Raw genomic sequence first — 22,202 nt, 5'->3', positions numbered from 1 at the left:
CAATGGCGACACGGTTTTGTTTGCTTGTCGTACGTTACCAACGTTGTTTCGCTGTCGACCGTGATGTATGATGGAATGGCGCTTTCGAGTCGCATTCGCAAAACTCGAACACCGCCCAGGAATCCTGGGAATTAGTGCTTCCATTTCTCATGTCGACCGGAAATCACTGTCCCGTACTTTGCCATGTTGTTCATAACAATGGCTTGTGGTCATGCACTCGAACAGTGGTATGTCTGTTACGGGTGAGTCCTTTTTTTACTGGTTATGGATTGAGATTCGATCCGGAACTTGTGAGAAATGGAGGCCAAACTCCCCTGCACTCGATCTCCCTAGGTCACGTCTCCTTGGTGGTTGAGCGTCGTTGATAAGTTAATACCTCGGTTAATACATTCTACTGGAGAGAATCGCCCATGAAATATGCTTCCACCTGAGAGTTCCTTCCTGACATCTTCAAGTGGTGGATTTTTTTTATTATTATATTGTATGATTATTGACTGCACGGAAAAGGTCTGCATAAGGCGGGATTTAGATGAGGCAGGTGAGTTGAATTCAACTCAAACCGATCTGGTCGTAGGCGTTCAATTGACTTGACAACGAATAGAGCAAGTCCGATATCGGTCAGATTTCTGGACGTTCATTTCGCAGTTCAATTGAGTTGAACGCTGAATTGAACCATCTTAACCCAGCTTTAGAGAGGGTCTAGGATAAAAGATGAGCGGACGCTGACTGGCTGGTTTTGAGCCAAACGAACTGTCAAAGCCAGAGCCATACGAGCAGCGTCTATCTTGCAGTGTTGCTGACCCAATGAGCTGGATTACCGAGGTGAAGCAATCACTCACACAATCACTGTACGATACACGCAAGTACACGCAAGTAGTGACGTCACTACTTGCGTTTACGTTGATTTTTTGGTTTACTAATACAACCCTATTTCACGATCTGCGCCACCTCTCTCTGTACCTCATTGTTGCTGACCCTCTCATAGTCTGCATGCTTTAATCAGATTTATTTTTATTGTTCGTGAAGTTACCCACAATGAAAACACACCAATAATTAATGTAACAACAATTTTTATTGTAATAGAGTTGTTCATTATTGTTCATGATCGAATCATGTTAACAATAAAATAAATGAAAAATACGATAAAAATCATTGTAACAACATTTTATTATGTACATTCATTGTACAGCTAGGTAGCAGTTTTGCCGTTTTCGGAAGGGTACAACATTATAACAATCATTTTTATTGTCGACAATAAATATTAATGTTAGAGCACTGTTTCCACTGAAAATTTCATTGTAATTTTTTTTTCGGGGTGGCCTCACTCCAGAAAATGCGAACGCAATTCTTTAAAGCTTGGGTTCGGGATATGTAGGATCACTTCAGGAAAGCTTTAAAAACATTAAAAAGGATTGAATAACATAACAGAAAAGTTTAAACTCAGTTAGAAAAATGTTGATGACTTATTCGAAAGTTTGAACTCACTTTAAAAAAAGTTCATACTGACGTTTCTGTAGTGTCACCTCAATTATGAATTTCCTGAATCGTTTCTGATTTGGTCTCACTTCTAAACATTTTAAACCAAGTTTGAAAATATTGGATTTAGCTCGGAAATTTTTGAATCACTGTAGAACAGAATTGAATCATTAAGTAGCAATGCAGCAGGTTTGTAAGTTAAGAAATTTAGATCGAATGCGAAAATCGGGCGACTACGGTGGGCTGGGCACATCGTAGCAATGTCGGATAACGACCCAATGAAAATGGTTCTTGGTAGTGACCCGACTGGAACAAGACGAAGATGTGCGCAGTGAACAAGGGGGATCGATCAGATTGAAGGCGGCTTACCTAGTGAGTTGCCAAACGAGATTAGGAATGATGTTCGATTAGATCCGTTTTCAACAACTGAAACCGGCTGATCTGATTTCATCTGGACCTGGCACGCCGTACCGGTCTATCTAAAAATTCTGTAAAAGAACAAGGTAATATTCTACAACATAATAAGATCTAGCAATGCGAGTATCCATACCCAAATGAATTAGTGATACTCAAAAAGAAAGAAACGATCCTGTTCTTATTATCGTCTGATCCGTTTCCTAGACGAGGGTGTCGATGGGAAGCTAAATCAGAGCAGCTCCAGGAGTCCGTGATGTTCCGTGATATTGTCATACGACCAAGGGGCAAGTCACTCAGCACATTGTGTCGAAATGCAAATTCGGCACAGTTTGGGCACACCTTCAGCATACCTTCAGCATAATCTCGTAGGCATTAGGTTGTTGTAAATTAAATGGGAGCACTGCTGGATAACTGTCATTGAAGTTGTTCCCAACATTACGTGCTGTTTGACTGTATATTCAGGAGCATCATCTAATTAAATGTACCAGAGGAACTCAGACCAGCAGTTCACTTATAGATCTAAATACGAAATGTAGGTTCTAGAGTGGGCTCAAGAGAAAGAGTCAGTTATTCAGACTCCATTATCACTCTTAATTCAAATTATGATGCAATTCACACAAAACAAACTACAGAAGTCTATTCATCATCCTCAATAGTCGGTCTCCAACAATGTTCCCCACCGGTTTCATCTCGTTCCGGCCGCTGATAGACCGTTGTTTTTCACATAACGATAGGCTAGGTTTCTGGTTTGCCTTTGACGGCATTATAAAACCCTAAAACAGGACTTTTATCATCCTATGAACATAAAACACCAACACCCGCCACTTCCCGCGTCATCTTCAATCCGATTTATCCTTGCGATATCGAACCAAAACATTCAAGGTGTCAGAAATACCGGGTTGCCGGGATGAGTATTTTACAAACAATTACAGCTTGCTCTATGACCGCACAATCGGCACACCTGGGGCACCCTGACAAAAAAGATGACCCAAGTTTGGTGTGCGGAGTTACGTACCCCTCGCATACGACGCTTTCCGAACGCGAATATTGTTCTACCCGATTTGGTTACAAAAAAAAGTTTGTTAACAACAACGTAACAACAATTAATCACTATTGAAATCTATACTTCGACGGCGAGATGCAAGAGTTAAAGCACGAGATCACACCGCTATGAAATCTTTTGACACTTTGTATAGCTGAATGACTGTTCTACACGAGAATCGTTGAGCGGAGCGTTGCAGGAAAACGCGCAAAAACAAATGACAGCTGACACAGTGCTTAAATTATGGCAATACTAGATAAACATTTCAAAGGGTTCTATATGCTTTGATCGATTCTATTAATCGACTTTCTCTTTCGTTAATAACTCAGCTGCAAAACGTTTATTTGTTGTATTTGACGTTTTGGACGCTACTTAGATAAAAACCTCCTTACTATAAATTAGCAATTAGCACGAAATCTGTTTGCATATCAGTGGTTATAAAAAGAGAAAGCCGATGCAGATAATCGATCAAAGCAGATAAGTCCGAAATAATGTGTCAAACTGAATACTTTTTTGATATTTCAACCAAAAAACTATTATTTTCTATTTATTCTAGCGAGTTTCTGTGGAAGTCAAAACATGATCCGAGCAAAAAAGTAGTACTCTTAATAATGGTATATAATGCTGAATTTTATCGTGCTTTGTTTCCAAAATATCTTCCAAATAAACAAACATCATTCAAAACACCCGATTCGTCCACCGACTAAATCTAATTTCAGTCGGAGTATTAATCAGCAGATTAAATCATTTTTTGTCTGGTGCTACACCGAGCAATAGTTTTTCGTCGATGGATTTAGTCGGCCAACTTTGTCTGCTGTTTAATCGGCAGATGATTTCAAACCTTAACATGTTTTCTGTAATTTATAAGTCTTGAAGTAGCTTTTTATTTTGGAACAATGCATTACAAAATAGTTTTATGCATTTTGTACAAGGTTCATCCATGCTGACAAGAAATTGGCATGAAATTACATTCAAATCAAACAATTTTGTAAACAATCAATTAAATTGTCAAGGGCTGTCACAGACTTATCACCGTCGGTTAGTGCTTATTCCTGCCACGAGGCGCGCAGGAGTTTATGTTGGATTTCTCAATAGGACAATTTGAAACGTTCATCTAGAATAAAGGAATGAACGAGGAAGCGCATGAAAAATTAATATACACGAAAGTTTTTTTTTAAATTTCCTCCTTTGTGATATTCCAAACTTTTGAAGGGGAAGGGTGACAAATGAAAAACTCGAGATTCGTTCCGGCCTAATTGAGTTATATTTTTGGAATGCGATCTGAAAATGCAGTGCAGTATAAAGTAGTGAACAGTCAAAACACAGGAATGCAAATGTTAATATTTCCGTCGTGGTCGCCGTTCACTTCTAGCTGGAGCTATTCCTAAAAAGCTCCTCTTCCTTGTCTCTACTGCTGGCGCTGCTTGCTATTAGAAAGGTATTCAGTGAATGTAGAAGAACTTAAATACCGGAAATGCAACGAGTGTGCAATAGATTCCTATTCTTCTATCAGGCTATCAAAATATTTGTAGCGCATTGCTGATTTGTGGAGTAGTGTTAAGCTTAAATATGTCTTATCAGGCATAACATTTGATAACGGCACAAAAGCATTTGTAAACAAACTTTCTAAGGCCCTTTACACGCGAACTAAAATACGCCCACGCAAACCAATACCATCTTTCTAAAAAGTTGATAGTTGGCCCTATCCGATGATGTTGTTGGTTTGCGTGGGCGTATTTTGGTTCGCGTGTAAAGGGCCTTAGAAAGTTTGTTTACAAATGCTTTTGTGCCGTTATCAAATGTTATGCCTGCTATTCAATCTTTAGATCGCTTACGCTTACTTATTGAGGTTGAATTATGGGGATACAATTCGCTTTACGCACTACCCACACAATACCATAAACGAACGGTAACGCGGATGGTAGAACTATCCCACAAATGGTTTGGAGGAGACGTCGTTAAGGTTATTCTCAGCTATATATTCAGTCTTGTGTTAATTAGTATTGTACACCTTAAATAAACCAATAATCAGCTTCTATTCTTACTGTTCAGCTTGAATTGTTACGTGGGTATTAAAGGGTAGAACGGTCAAAAATTGGTCAAATATAATTCGGTGCACACTGATTATGTTATTATATAAATGATCAAACTATTTTTCTCTTTGAAGTTCAACGGCTACAAAATACAGGAATATTATTGTATTAGGCTTACGACTTTCCAAATTCAAACTGCCAGGCTTTACGATTAACACCATCGATCAGATTTTGTACCGCTGTTGTATCAACCTTATTTGATGGTGAACGGCCAATTTGCTTCGAACTGTTTCTTATATTCAACTTTTTTCTGAGCTTTCTTGAAGTTTCTCTTAACGATTGCCCAATATTTCTTGATTGGGTGCAGCTTCATGGAGGGTTTTTGTCCTTGGGACTTGCACGCATGGTTGCTTCCACTCGCTTGCTATAAATAAATGTTTTTCGGAATAATGAAATCATTAGATGATAGGGTAAACGCTCCTATAGTTGCGGTACGTTAGAAGCGTTAGGTTCCTATAGTTGTGTATGGAGACTCCATACACAACTATAGGAACCTAACGCTTCTAACGTACCGCAACTATAGGAGCGTTTCCCCTATAATTATATGTTGTCCTTGCAAGTAACAAGAAGAGGGTGAAAAGTATGTGTTTGACTCATAAAACCTGTCAATTTCGCTTTCAGAGCGTCATAATCAGCGATCTTATGATTCGTTAGCGTACACTCAGATTGAGCGCTCACGAATCGTAGAATCGCTGATTGTGACACACATGTATCAAATACATACTTCACGACCCCTGCTTTTAACCTTCAAGTACTAATAATCATTATAACATCTAATGCTTCTTATAATTCCGAAAAACAATTTGTTATAGCAAGTGAGTGGAAGCAACCCTGCTTGCACGTTGTTGGTGGTATACCATTCCTGAGCCATTTTTCCGTAGTGACAGGAAGCGAGGTCTGGCCAAAACAGCACGGAATAACTGTGTATCTTCAAAACAGGCAAACATTCCTATACATAAATATCTAAGTTAACAGTGCCAGTTGTCACGAAAATTCCGCTTTTCAGCCCACATGTGCAAATCGGCTGTCAAACCAAGTAGTTATTTCGAGAACTTTGACAACTTTTTCTGCCTAAACTTATCTTGAACTTGTCCTTTTCCGGTATCCGTGTAAAACTCTTGACCTGGGAGCTGCTTGAAATCCGCCTTCACGTATGTTGCTTCGACGCCATTTTGACAACTGCATCGTTAATTGACCTTTCTGGCGTTTATAACACGCACACTTGCGTAATCTCATTTTCAAGTGCGAAGTTTGTTTTCCTCACTTTCGCTCCAACCAAAAATGTTGGCTTGGTGTTGTTATCCTCACATATACTGCCAATAATCGCAAGTCAGTCCCATCTGTAAAAACTGGAAATAAGAAAAAGGCGTTCAAATATTTTACCAATTTTCTGATTTGACACTTATTTTAGAGGGATAAATTTAAAAATATACGTACAATGTGAGCGAAAGCATCTATGATTACCCAAAAATATTGGAAAAATATCGTGCAATTTTTATTTTATGGCCAAAATCTGAGTGGGACTGACTTGCGATTACATTTAACGTCAATGAGAAAAATAACCGCAAGTCAGTCACAAATCCATGACGATGCTGGATTAGTATTGAACAGTAGAAAAATACCATGGTCCCATGGAAAGTTATTAAATATTTCTGGATTTGTGCCGCTGGTTCCAGAGCAATGGCCGGAACATATTCCGGTAAGTATGGGTCTTCATCAGACCAGGGGCCTTATTACGGGTGTCGCTACACGGTGATAAGGAAGCGATACTCATAATAAGAGCCGTGATTACCGTACAAATCAAATGGGAATCACTTAACCGTGACAACAAGTGACAAGTTTTCACCGTGAAGTGACATCCGTAATAAGCCCCCAGAGCTTTTCATAAACGTGCCAAACCCACCAAGCGATTAATAAATTTATATGAAAATTCAAAAATAAGATCAATAGGATCCATGATGAGTGACCAGCACCATGTTGACCACACCCGGACATGTTCCGGTTATCCCCGAGGATGTGGTGAATCCATTTTGAATCAAAATCCATCAAGCGATACATCAAATTACATTAGAATTCAAAGCCATATCCATTGACGGTAAAACTGAGTATCGTAAGAACTATATTGGCCACATCCGGACATGTTCCAGATACCCTAGGGAAAGTGGACAAAATCTGTTTTGAGAAAAATCTCATGATGCGATGTGTTGTCTAACATTTCTAACATATTTTTTTTAATGGGACTGACTTGCGGTTACTTTTCGCTGTAGGACAATTTGACTTGGTATTGTTTTTCATGTTTCTTGAACAAACCACCTTTTTTCAAAGCACATCTCAAAAAAAACATAGAAAGATGAACTAAATAATGATGCTAACTCAAAATTGATAAAAATGCAGATTCGACTGATTACCGGTTACCGGCTTACGATTACCGGCAGTATATTATATAGAATGGACTATGGCAATAATAAAAAAAGAATTCTCTGACGTTTGTGAATTGCACAAGAATTAGTGAAGAATTTTGGGTAAATTACAAGTATTAGAACATGAAAACCTTTGAATTTACCCAAAGTTCTTCACTAATACTTGTGCAATTCCGTACGCACACACCTACAAAATGAGGGATGTTCAAGTTTTTTAAGTCCAAGATTTAAAAAAAAATACACCAAATTTTAGTAGATCAATTTTTGACCGTTCCACCCTTTACATGCGAGCGGGATGGAAAGAATAGATCGAAAAAGACAGAAGGATAAGCAGGAATGTTCTGGATTGATTGCATAAAAATAAACAGTGATGCAAAAATAGAAAAAGGATGCTTGGAATAGAAAAAAAATCTGATTTTCGGTTAGAATGCGGATTTGATAATACAATGGATGTGGGATAGGAAGGATCTATTGTACCCCCTGGACGTTTCTTTTGCTTCGATTCCAAAATAGCCAATTCCAACTGAAGCTGAAACATATTGCAAAGAAAGGCAATATTTTAACAACACTCTCAGATACCTAAATAATGTTAGGGATTATAACGAAAGCGACTTCAAACCTTAGTTAAAATAAATGGTAGTCAATTTGCACAATATTGACGAAAATCTTCATTCTTTTACCAAATTTCATGTTTCATAAAAGGCTTGGAGTACAATCTGAAAACCCCTGACCGATTCGGCTAATTAAGAAATAGATGCTGCCTTTTAAAGTTCTGCTGCCCATTAGTGCTACCTTTTTGGCTGGAACTATGTTGCCATTATACGCTTAACTATCCCATGATACTTATATAACATGGAACTGTTCTGCGAATAGTGGGAGTATGTTCCGCGATGTTTTCAGTTTCTGTCAGCCTTATTTAGTTGTTTTTTAAAAGCCATAATTTTTAATAACATTTGCTTACATTCCGTTGCGAATATCACTGCTGTAAACATGATCCACAGTTTCGGAAAGTTTCCATTTTTATGTTTTATCATCCAGAATTATTGAACTTAAAAAAAACTGCTAGTTCGTTAGGTTAATTGTTTTAGCGAACCAAATATAACAAAGACTAGCACACACTAAATGTCTTCCCAACCCCCTGAATTAAGAAAAAACAAAATCTAGTGTATACAAATTATTGAAAGCAAAAAACACTGCTTTTGGCACCCTAGCAGCAAAGAATATCAGCTATCGTACTACCTAAGGAAATTTAAACAAAATCATATTTATCTGCGTATCTTTCGTTGGATATTGTTTCCTTCAAAAATTTATTTTCTTTTCAATGGTTTTTTTTTTATTTGATCGGAAAAGATCTACCATTCTTACAGACCTGACTTGGTTTCCTTTTAAACAGTAAAATATTAGAAAGAACTGATTTAAATCACTAGAACATTCAAAATGACAGAAAACTTTAGATAAGACAATATATTATGATAAACCGAAAAGAAAAGGATAAAGCAAATTCCCTTCGTTTTGCTGCATTATACAAAGTAACAATTGAACGAATATTTATATGAAACTAAACTAAAGAATATTAAAAAGTTCATCTTGTTCCCGCATGTTGCAAAAAAAAACTACAATTTAGAAAACTAGGGATGATACAATTTACATTTTACTCGTCACACTCGTGACATCCCCCAAAAAAGTACGGAAGAAGAAAGAACATATTGAGCGCCATTCTCGAAGAAAATAAAATATTTTTTAAATATACTACACCATACCTTTTTCGAATAGAATGTAAACTATCCAGTATTGTAAAATCCAAAAAAGTAAAACAATAATACCAGACTTGCATCTTTCTAGTTGTTATTTTTGACAATGGAAGAGGCATAATAGGCGTTTTGGAAGAAATAAAAACATTACACACGGCTTCGCACCTGATATTTATATGAGTAAATGACAAGAGAAGAAAAAAACGAAACAGAGAGTTATTCAAGTGGAAATATTGAGATCGCTTCTATTTTCCCATCAGATGACACAATCCAAAAAAACAACTAAACGACGCTGTAATTGTAGCTGGTTCACGAAAAAGTGAAACAAATAAGAAGATGTAGCGAAGTCATATGGTAACTTTTATAGAAGGCACTTTATATATATTATAGTCGTATACACACCAAAAAAAAACAAAAGGATATGTACATTTTACAATTACAATTAAAGTGACAAAACGGCCCGCTTTACGATGTAATTGTATCTTGTTTTATTACTCCATTTTATAGAACAATCTTTCAATTATGTTTCAGATATTATTATGCCTTGTCTTTTATATACACGTATTTATTATACACAGGAAAAAAAAATGCAAAAAAGTACGAAAAAAAAAAAAGTTTAAAATGTATTTTGACAAAAAAATGAAGCAAAAAAATAATTTTGTAGTATGTTTTTAGGTGATAGATTTTCCCCAAAAATCAATTATTGAAGGCAAACACGACCCTAGGCAAGTATTGTAGCGGACCCTTCTCCTGTAATAAACGACCATCGGGTAAAAATCTCGGTATACAAGAAGGATTTTTACCTGAGGAACAACAAAGATCACATTTTAATAAACCAATATAGTGAACGCATATACAACACTCATGACAAGAACAAAATTATTGCAACCTAAAGTGGAAGAACGACGGCAAAACGTATTTTAATGTAAAGAATTTGGCTATTTTGAAATAGCTTTACACACATTCACAGGCATGACACATGTGCTCCGTCATTCGAACGAAACGGAAAGTTTAATGAACAGAAGAGACAAGAAGAAAATCGTAAGCCAAACAGAACCTATTATATACATATACATATACTAACAAAAAAAAAAGCTTTTGAAGTTACTAGAAATGTCTTCGACACTAATTCAATTTTATCGTAGTAGTGCCGGGGAGCGGAGTTGATCGGTTCGTTTTCGTTTTTGAAATGTCCTTTAGTTTTGGTTTTATTTCAAAGTTTTTACGTTCCACAATTAAATTGAAATTTTTAAACAAACGGGATTGAATCTCTTGAAGATGCTTCTTCGAATATGTTCTAGAACCTTCAGGATAGATGGGTATGGGTCGAGATGCACGATTTATCCGCATAAATAGCCTTCACCGATTCAGGAACATCCTATCCCTTGCGTGTTGTCTAGACCTGGAAGGGTCCGGGAAGGGTTTTATAGTGGGGCTTTACATCCCAACAAACTTTAAAAGCTGAATAGAAGCTTCTTCTATTAAATAATAGCTTATTCGACTTTTAATCAGCTCAAATTGTTGGTTGGAGGGATACGTCTCATCATGTATAGTTATGCTGGAATTTGCTATACGTCTTCGGGCGCAATTGCTCTTTGGCACGGGCCTGCAGGTTACTCAAAAAGGCCCCAACATTTCAGGCTACAGCCCGAACCGAAGCCAATCTCACTGACTTATGTATCCAGCACACCTTCAGTGGTGTAAAGGGCCAACGTGAAAGGCTTCCATCCTTTGCTTTAACCTGGGCCCAGCTCAAGCACCTACAATCGAGGTTAGGCTAGGTTACTTTATGAAAGATATTTTCAACCACCTACAATCGAATTGTTTGATTTCCTTGTTTAGGCTCCCCCACCAATGGACACCACTTTTAGATTCCTCAGTTTTCCAGCAATCCGGATGCAAGGATGGCGGAATGGGCATCCATTATTGTTGGCGGACTTGGCATCCACTGATAGCAGGTAGTATACTCCATATATAACTTGCTTCCATGGAGTAAGCCGGTGCCGAATGTGGTTGAGATTTTTTCTCGTAAGCGTACTGCTTGCCAACATACGTAGCTCCTTCCTAAAGGTTGTATTCGATAACAATGACACACATATTTACTCACCAAAATTAAACCGATTATCGTATTTTCTTGAAATTTTCAAGGCATGAAAAACTACTAATGAGTTATGATTCCCATCCCGAATGCCCACACCTTCCTTTAAACTCCACCCATCAAATTTAGTACAATGGATTTTCCCAGAGTTTTTGTTTTTGTTTTTATACAAATTTTCCTGAACCTTAGCTCTGTTTTAATAGTTTTGGGATGTTTGCGAAGTTTCATCTTCATAATTGCCCAGATTTTTTTTTTTTTTCAATTGGGCGAAGTTCCGAAAGTTGTGGCACAAAATTGGTACCACCTCAACACGTTTCGAGCGTAGTGGCAGGATGCTAGATCAGGCCAAAAACTGAGTTGATCCTTTGTGCTTCTTTATGAATGGCAAGAGACGCTTCTTAAGGTACTCTTCCGTGTAAATAGCACCGTTGATTGTTCCATTCTTGTGATGCAAGGAACGCTTATTTCACCACATCCGCAAATCGCCTGCCAGATCAGGAATTTTTTTTGCAAATTTCGATAATTTCTTCTTTCGAACATCCTCCGGAACATCGAACTTAGACTTGGCAACGAAATTTTCTTGCCCAGTAAGTTGACGGAAGTCGGCCTTGACGTAAGTTTCGTCATCCATCACGATGCAACACGATTTGGTGAGCAACTTCGTGTAAAGTTTTCGGGCGTGGGTTTTCGCAGTGATGTTTTGCTTTTCATTCCTGTTTGGGGTTTTTTGCACCTTGTAAACATGTCACCCAGCACGCTTCATGTTTTTCTGCACAAAACCGACTGACACCTTGGGCTTTTTAGTGACATCTCGAATTGACATGTTTGGACCGTTCTTGGGCCATTTTACTGTCCAAGTGGTCCAAGGACAAGAGTTTATTGTGCAAGATAGAGGAGCATTCCTGCTCCAAGAGGAAGATTAGGAAGCAGACAGGAAAGCTATAGCTTAGCTTAGCTTAGCTTAGTCTGACTGCACGTATCGATAGTTGCACTCCGTGATTGATCTGAACCAGTGAAATTGTACAAAGAATCAACTGAATGGGGCTTGGGAGTAACCTGCCATTCTCAGTGTACATGTTCCAGTGACTCCTACCTTTAAAGATCAATAACGTCACCGGCCACGTCCTTGCAATCAGGTGGGAGAGGGAAGGAATGTTAGTGTGTGACTTTTGTTGTTTTGGGACCGTGTTTACCTCTGCATCCCACAAAAGTCACAGGAAGGAGGTTTTGTTAGTGGGTTAGGTTCGTTGGATCAGGATTCACCTTGATAAGTGATGCGATCTTTTGTTTTGTGTAGTTATTTATAAGTGTTTTCGATTTATGCTCTAAACAGCCGGCTGTCTAGAGATGTAGATCATTATTAGATGTGTGTATACCGATTTAAACCAACAATAAGGATACTGTTGGGGCCACTCACAAAGTGTGATGATGGTTTATTTTATTTTATCAATGACCAAAATAATTAATTATAAGCGGTTTGAACCGATTTAAACCAACAGCAAGGATGCTGTTGGGGCCACTCACAAAGTGTGATGGTGGTTTACTTGATTGAATATAAAATAATTATTAGAACCGATTTGACCCGATTTAGACCAACGGCAAGGATACTGTTGGGGCCACTCACAAAGTGTGATGGTGGTTTATTTAGTTCGGAAGAAAATGAATATGTATACTTCTTTTTTTTTATATAATAGAACGAATTTGTACTGATTCAAACCAAAAGCAAGGGTTCTATTGGGGCAACTCACGAAGTGCGATGGTGGTTTATACTATAAGGGCATAAAACAAAATCAAGAGCCATTTCGGTTTCCATAGCTTCCTAGACACTCGGCCGCAAAATAATCTTATCCGACGGAAACGTCTCGATCATCGCGCGATTTACCGTATTGATTCAAATTCCGAACAGTGCGTTACAATCATCCTTTGAAAAACACCTTTTTTACCTAAAATATTGCTGATCCGCTCAGAATGTATTTAAACTCACGACTTATCATAATATCCTGATTAAACCTACTTCTTGATTCTGTTTCTAAATTCCCACTTTTTCAATTTCATCTGAGAACTATCTCGGATTTCTCGAAATGCATCCCAATGTTTTATAATATATCATTAATTTTCAATACATAATACATACGTACAGGCACCTAACTTATTACATTTTTCATTGCAACATCGGTAAATGTAGTGATTTAATTATTCTACTATCTGGCAACCATTCTTGTTTTTTCATACCATTCACCGTTTTATTAACCGTTACCTAGCAACCTGCCGCGTATCATATATGAAGCATTCCAAACCTATACATTTTTCTTTCATTCTTCTCTCCTTGTTCCTAATATGTATTTTTCCACGCATTCGCGACATTATACTCTATTCATCACAACCTCTCTCTCTTTCATTCATGATTTCCTAATGCTGATTTGAAAGCTCTTCGTTCACACTCATACCAACTTATTTTGAACTTTCCACGTTTTCCATTCTTGCATCACCAATACACTCGCCAATCATCCATGGTTGTTGTCTGTGCTGTTTTATTCCTCATACTGACAGCACTCTACACGGCCGATCGGGATCACTCAGAGAAAGACAGACTCCATTCACCCCCGACCCCCCTCCGCCCAGCTGCACGGGAAAAAATCTGAATGCATAGTTTACTCATCGCATGAGCAACCTACGCACTCAGATCCCCCCCACACCCAACTGAGCAAAAGCAAACAAAAAAATGAACAGAATCCATCCCTCTCTGAGCGATTACGATCTGCCGTGTAATGATTATAGCACATTGATTTACGGCGAAACAGAACCACTCAGAGAAAGACAGACTCCACCCACTCCCGAGTCCCCTCCACCCAGCTGCACGAGAAAAATCCCTAGAACGCAGGTTACTTATCGTGTGAGCAGCCTACGCGCCCAGAACCCCCCACAAACAACTGAGCAGACGGAACCCAATCATGAGTAAAATCCATCTTCCTCCGGGTGGCTCGACTTCGCCGTGTTCCACACGTTTGTCAGACTCACTCATTTCACTGCGAAACAGTATCACCTAAGCAAGATACACTCTATTCATTTCTCATCTTCTCTCCTGGCTAGTAAAATAAGAGAACCCTAAAGCGTTGGCTACTCAGACAATGAGTCTCCCATAAAACTTAGTAAAGAAAACTCAAGATCAGCAATCATCCCTTCTAAGTGACTCTTCTTATCCGTGTAATGCTCTTTCAATCTTCAAGTTCCCCATCATATTACCCACCTCTCACCCAACGTTTGTGTCTGATGTGCAACCCAGAAGATTTGTAGCACCCTGAACTCATTCATGAACCATTGCCTCTAAAATTTGACTGATTAATATATTTTTAACAACACTTTTTTAACACAATAACTCTACATTTTCTAATATCTTCAAGTTTGCATTGCATCCTAAATTCCCGGCATACCCAATCTATTCTTATCATCATTTGAGTTGACTTAATTTTTCGTGCAAGTTTATTAGATCAACCATTTGACCTAAAAATAGGTTGTTGTCCATGCTGTCTAAAGCTTTAAACTGAAAGCCTCATTGACACCATGTGAGCTTAACCGATACAACGAAAGGAATTTTTGCACTTTTCATTTAATATTCTTATACTTTAAGATAATATTCTTCATTATTCTTATACTATGTACTTATCTGCCAATACGCCTCATATGACAACCAACCAGCAGGTTTTCTCCCTATTTTTCGCTATAGGTTCAATCCAATTCGCCTCAAATGCCTCGTTTTCTGCTACGGACGAAGTTTCTCCTTCTTGCCGCTTTTTTCGCTCTTCGGCCGTATGATGCCATAATGGTACTCCCATCACCAAAATTTTCATTTGCATTTTAAATCATATTTTCACAATTCTCACATGCCACTCCTTGTTTTTATTGTGCACTATATTTTGTCCAATTACTGTCACCATTTTCACTTTTTTCTTGCGTATTTAACGTCTATAATTTTTATTTAATTCAGGACCGATAATTCTCCACTCCCAACTTATAACAGTGTTGCCAGCTTTTTTTCGCAAAATACAGGCTCCTGCTGCAATTCAGGAAGCAGACAGGAAAGCTATAAGACAAAAAGTAAAAACAGGATACAGAAGAATAGAACAGTACAACATACGCAGGTGTGATGACTGGAGGTGAACCCTTGCATAACAACAACGATGAAACCGATACAATAAGAATAAGACGCTCACGGACGAAGCTCGGAAACAGCAGCGTGTTATTAAGTACCGGAATGAGGAGAGTTAAAAAAAAACCCGTAGTAGAATGGAAGCAACAGCAAAAACGGAACGAGGAAGCAGCCAAGCAATGCGGGCATAAATGAAAGCAGAATCCTATGCTATGTCGCCTCCTAGGAAGAACAAGAACAAGCCCTTTGAAATAGTGAATTTTATCAAATTATTGTTATGTTTCTCGGCTCCGTAGAGTCCCTTAAGACATTTGAGCCTAAAAAAACACGATTGAAAAAAAATTCTACAGTGAATTATCAGCCGCCTTCAATAAGTTGAATCATCCTTCAGCGATCACCAAACTGGATAGACTTGGAACAAACAATGGTTCTCATCTTACCTATATGATCGTCAGCTGACAGTTACCTCTATGGTTGCACCTTGGTCCGTTGATTTGTCTGTTCTATTTCATCGATGGTCCACGACTGTCGTACGCAGGCGATCTGAAAATCTACTTCCGGATCCAAATCGATGACTGCTATTTTCTCCATCATCAACTCAACGCTTTTGCCAATTAGTGCCATCTTAATCACATGATTGTAAATACAGCTCAGTGTTCAGTAAGTAACGTTCTCTAGAACCTAAAAGGATTTGAGGTAAAACGTGTATAGAATCACTGTAGGCATTGGTTGTCAGGATAAGTTCATTTGTTTACATCATAACTTCACCGGAGCAAGCACGTCGCGATTCGATCGCGCACGCTCGAAACAAAAATCCTGGTCTATCTGCTCCTGGCAGATTTCGATCAAATTCCTGGGAAGAAAGTAAAATCAAAAAGAAGTCGAAATTCCCCAAAAAGTTCCTTGTCTGGAAAGTAATCTGCAGTTGTGGGCTGAAAAGGGAAACTTTCGTTACTTCTGGGACCATGAACCAGCAAATTTACCAGGAGGAGTGCCTACGAAAGAAACTACTACCTTTTCTGGAGCAGCATGAGGCGGATTGCCTATTCTGGCCGGACTTGGAAAGCTGCCACTACTCAAATTCCACCAAACAGTGGTACAGCAAAAATGGCGTCACAGTTGTGCCCAAGGAGGTAAATCCGGCCAATACTCCGGGACTAACGCCAATTGAGGAATTCTGGTAAATTATGAAGCACATACTGAAGAAACAGGGTGGAACCACCGACGAACCGACATGCCACAGGAGCATTTCGTTTGCCCACACTTCGAATTGACAAACGAGCGATTCGAACTTTCAAACGGGCGATCAGATCTTTCAAACAAGGTGAGACGCAAACCAAGGCAATATAAATTATACGTGGGTTCGTGTCCTAGCTCATGGTATGACGCGATCGGATGAGTAGATGTCGGTAGTGTTTAACGTATTTTAAATATGGCGCCTTGGGCACGAATTTGAAAGTAGCTTGTATGAGCTGTCACGTCGTATTTCATGCGGACATTGAATTTGGCAGCCAAACAAGCGAGAACAGGGCTCGTGCATAAGATGATGGGCCGTGTACGAAGAAAAGTTCGAGCAATGGCCTACGGTAAGAAGGAAGACTGAAACATTGCATAATACCTACTAATGTATAGCTGTTACATTGAACTATGAAAAATAAAATGCATTTTTAAACCCCAAAAGATTTTCGTGTCCGGATTTTTTCGTGTTCAATCTTTAGGATTGCAAAAGGTTTCACGGACATCTGGTATTTAAAATAGTTCTACTGCCTGTTCCTCGTCCGGTCTGTGCTAGAATCCTGTTGCCCTGTACCCCAATTACCAAAACAGCGTGCAAAGAGTAGAGTCCATCCTACGAATAATGTATGTTTGGCAACCCGGTATTTTGACAGTTCAACTGTTTTGTTTTGGTTTGTCAAACCGTACGATCTGTCGAAGAAAATGGTCTGGGTTCAATCCCAGCCGAGGTCGGTGGGATTTTTCTGAAGCATAAAAATCTCTGATCACGTCTTCCTTCGGAAGGGAACTAAAGCCGTTGGTCCCGGCCCATGTGTGTTTGAATGGGTGCGATTTCTTACGCAGGTGTGGAAGCTGCCTTCCTGCACATTCAATTACCGTCAATGGATTACAATCGATGTCCGTCGGTGATTGGCACTAGATTGCGCAACAGAGACCGACGTTAAATAAAGGAAAGAAGAAGAAGAACATTCGGCCGTTGCAACGCTTCCGATTCCGTATGGACCACGCAGGTCGATGTATTCGAATGGGAAGTACGTCGGGAAAGCGATTCACTACTATGGCAACGTGATCGACATACTGTACAACACCATTTCGAATCAGACGCTTTTCTGAGGGAGGAAGGTCTACTGCATCTGGGTAAGCCGGGATCCGAAATCATCGTACAATAACCTTGAGGATGAGGACAGGCATCAGAATCTGACGATTACGTGTGGCCAGCACGGTAGACAGTTCGCTTGGGTAGGCCACCAAGCACTCGGATCGGCCCATTTCCGACTCTCGTAGGTATGTCACAGTGCGATGAAGATTTGATCCACGGAGAGTACAGCAAATATTACACGCTGGTGAGGAACATCGGGAAGGGCGCGTACGGGTATGTGAAGCTGAGCTACCGGATAGGTTGCTGGGGATATCAAAGTTAATACTGAAGGAGAAGATCGTGCCGCAGTTTATGATGACGCGCGTGAAGCAACCGAACATTGTCAACATGTTCGATTGGATCGAGAACGACAAGTTCTTCCAGGTTGTGATGGAAATCCACTGCTCCGGGATGGATCTGTTCGAGTTTATCGTGATGACGGAGAAGCTGGGTTGCTTGATCTTTCGACTGATTTCTAATGCGATTGCTTTCCTGCACTCGATGAACATTCTGCACCGGGACATTAAAGATGAGAACGTTATCATCGATCACAATTTACATATGAAGCTGATTGACTTCAGATCGGCGACGTTCGAAATGTGGGCTCTCGGTGTGACGCTGTACGTGTTGATGTTCTTCGGGACGATGAGGAAATCCTGCAATTCGAACTGATCATTCTGCACGAAATCAACGAAGAATTGGAGTACGTGTTGCTTTCGCTGTTGGACAAGAATCTCAAAACTCGGATCACCATCCAGGAGCTGCTGGAGACGCAGGAAAACAAATCGTCGCAGTTCAATTTTGCCAAAATCGTCCCTGCGAACCGTTCGAAACCAATCCGTAGAAGTGCTACGTTGATACGACTATCTGCTCCAGCCAGACGGGACTGTCCACGTTGTCGCACAGCCTTTCGATGGTGAAGATGACGATTAGCATGTCCACATGCATGATTCGTTCATGGATCCCGACGAGATGCTGGATGATGATATTTGTCCTCGGTTGCATGATGATGTGATTGGTATAGATGACGATATCTCCAGCAGAGAGATGAATATTCTTTCCACCAGTCTATATCTAAGGGTAACGGACGGAACGTGCATCAGTCTGGTCAATCAACAACAGGAGCTTTATTACTACTAGAAGGCCCTTATTATGGGTGTCACTCACGGTGAAGTGATTGCCGTATAAATCAAATGGGAATCACTTCACCGTGAAGTGACATCGGTAATAAGGGCCGAAGACAATTGTGATACAAAAGATCAATACTGCTGGTGGTATTGGATGGTGATGCTGAGGACCGGAAAGAACACTTCAGCACGATCCGTCCAGTAGTAGCAGCTGCGTTTGTGGCGCCGCCAGTCCATACGATTCGCCAAGCAAAAGTAACCGTCAGAGGCGGCAGCAGCAACAACAGCGACGAAAGCGTGCTTGGGAAACGAACCACCCGGTCGTCGTCGTGATGTTGGCATCTTCCGTTGCTCCGGTGCGGACCATGGCAATAAGGGTGAATTGGAGGCTCCGACGAAATTATCTGGTGCGGATACCTACCATACATTGTTTATTTTTGTGTCAACAATCAAATTTTGACAAGAAAAATTATGGAATTATTTTACAGGATGCTTTCCAGAAATGACTTCAAGAAGTTGTGATGTGATGTGAATGGAACCCACCATCAGTGCAAGGATTACCAATGTCTGCAGATACTTTACCGGTTGTCAAGTTCTGCCTGATGGTTTGTTGCAGCAGGGTGAATCAGCGTCATTGAAGACCTTTGGACAAAACGACCAGATGGCCATCTGTAATCACGTGACAAGGGACTGGCAAATCCACGAACCCTCGTCCAGTCAACAAATGTCGGCTGACCCCCCAACTTAGTATATAATATAATGTTTTAACATATATGATTTATAGTAATGTTCCATCACATGCTCAAAAATGTGCAGACAATCCATTTGGTGTTCAATGATGATTTCAAACACACACAAAATGGGATGCGTGGAGAAAACTGCGTTAAGAATGTGTCAAATTTATGAGAATCATGTAAATTTAGTTTAGTTAGATCAAATCAGATACGATCTCACCAAGTTAGTCCAAATGAATCCACAGGAAGCATAGCATTGCATTGTAGTTCCAATCAAAGACGGTTCGCTTGATGGGGATCAAAATAAACTAGTCCCGTCCTATGCAGAACCAGTTTGAAGTGTCCAATTGTAGTGATCCTCCGGCTTGGGATAAAAGATACTCGGTTGTAGTCAATTGCTGGATCCGAGTGACGGTTGTCAAGTATCAGGTCCGGCAACTTGCAATTTCTTGACGCGAATACAATGGAATATTTTGGTTCCAATGGAGGTTCCTATTCGTTTTCGAAACCGTATGTCAGCGGCAAATCACAGTCAGTACATGCAGTTCTCGCAGGGCTTCCTTTTGAAACGGATAATCGCGAACAACTCCGAGAAAAAAACGAACGTCATGCTTTCAAGAAATCACTTCAAGAAGTTGGTAATAAACAAATAGTTTGATTTTACCACACTAAATTACATGTCATTAGAATGAGCAAGGGAAGATGAGCAGGGCCCTATTTGGAACCGTTAGGGCATCTTTAGCGGCGATCCAATTGGTTGGTTTGGTCTAAAATTTTGAAACAGACCCAGACCGAGCCCTTGCACTGGTGGTCTATATTTTGTTTTAGACTAGTTCTAAAATGTAATTTTTTTAAACCAGTATAATTCTCTATATTTTGAACTGAATTTGGATCAAGCCAAGCACTGTTCCAAACTAGTTTGACAGCTGTCGCACTCGAGATTTTGTTTTGTTTTGTTTCGTTGTTGGGGTTTTTTTCTGCAAAACAAACTCGATTTTCTAAGAAACGTGGGCGTTCCGCGTTTCGACTGTTGTTGACATTGGTGCTGCTGTTGCTGCCGGCCCTGTTTTCGTAGCTGCGAAAGGATCACAAGGGAAACATCCGGACGCTTCTATTCTGCAGGATTTTTCGGGCAAGTTATGGAAACTCCCAGGGAAGTGGTCAGTTTCTGACTTGGTCCAAAACTCATCATGTGACACATCAAATCACATTAGATTTCAAAAGCAATATCAATGGTAGTCAAATATAATACACAGAATCATGTTGACCCCTATCGGGTATATTCCGGGCAACTCCAAGGAAATAGCCAGTTTCTGATTTAATCCAAAACCCATCATGCTCCGCATAACAAATCACATTAGATTTCAAAACCAAGATCAATGGAAGTCAAATAATGTGCCCAGGACCACTTTTCTTACTTCCAGGCATCTTTCAGGAACCCCTAGGGAAGTGACTAGTTTCTGATATGGTCCAAACCCTGTGATTTGACACATAAAATCTCACAGAAATTGAAAAACAATATCAGTTTAAGTCAAATATAGTGTCCAGATCCACATTGGCCACATTCTGGTATGTTCCGGGTACCCCCAGGGAATTGTCAAGTTTCTGACTAGGGCCAAAACCCAACACGCAACAACATACCAGACCTAGGGGAAGTACAACTTGATCTGCAGTAATATTTGGTGTAAAAATTGCTCAAATTGGTAATTATTATATTTTTTAGTATAAATATTAATGATATTAACTGTCAAGCGGACAGCTTCTAAGTAAAAAAAATAACAGTGTAACTTTAACACATACACTCAATGACGTTTCACGTTGTTGTTTATGTTTACTGCAGCTTTCATTTTTGCCTAGATTTTTGTTTTCGATAGCTCTGATCGATTTCGACTTTGACTTTTCATGATAAAAACGGTACTGGACGTTCCCCCTGCAGCAAATTTGCCAGTTGCAGGCTCATGGCAAATCGAGTGTAATACGACCACGGCACCATCACTCTGGGACTCCGTTTACAGGGGAGGCGTAGTCAGTCGATTCCCGTTCCATCAGAGGACAGCACATTGCTTCGCAGACGATGAAGAATTTGTGGAAATTAATGACTATTTTCTGGGACAGAAGTGCGACCGATTATTTGCACTGAGATCAGCTAACAAATAATGCCGAAATTTTTAGAACAAGGACCGGATTTTGGTGGCGGTGGCCAGCAAGATCATCAAAGAATGACTTGCATCTGGTGTGAAATCCATTTTTTATTAAAAGAATGTCAAATGTACACTTCAAACCAAAAATAGTCAAAAACAAAACAAAACTGTCAGACTAAGTATAAGATTCGCAAATATTACACATTACATATTTAAATATTTAATATTTTCACCATCGATATTGATGCTGATACTTGGACCTGTCCTTCCCCTAGTACCAGACAAATTTCAATAAATACAGGTTTTTATTATTATTTCACTGGGAAGCACGAGGAGCAGGAGGACGAGCAGGCTTATTGTTAAAGCCGCACATCAATCCCGG

General features: G+C 39.6%; 1 protein-coding gene and 1 pseudogene across 1 annotated transcript in view; one reads left to right on the top strand and one right to left on the bottom strand.

Moving 5' to 3' along the window:
• Positions 1-22,202, bottom strand: part of LOC135717644 (ATP-binding cassette sub-family C member 11-like) — a 70,862-nt gene that overhangs the window by 12,143 nt on the left and 36,517 nt on the right. The gene's annotated exons all lie outside the window — the stretch shown is intronic.
• On the top strand, positions 16,410-19,451 carry LOC135717598 (uncharacterized; annotated as a pseudogene).

The sequence above is a fragment of the Ochlerotatus camptorhynchus genome, unplaced genomic scaffold (assembly GCF_037179485.1).
Source record: "Ochlerotatus camptorhynchus isolate MF236.1 unplaced genomic scaffold, CSIRO-AGI_Acam_v1.1 ptg000062l, whole genome shotgun sequence".
NCBI lineage: Eukaryota > Metazoa > Arthropoda > Insecta > Diptera > Culicidae > Ochlerotatus > Ochlerotatus camptorhynchus.
Note: the sequence above shows the minus strand (reverse complement) of the source record. Positions and strands in the feature narration are given on the sequence as shown.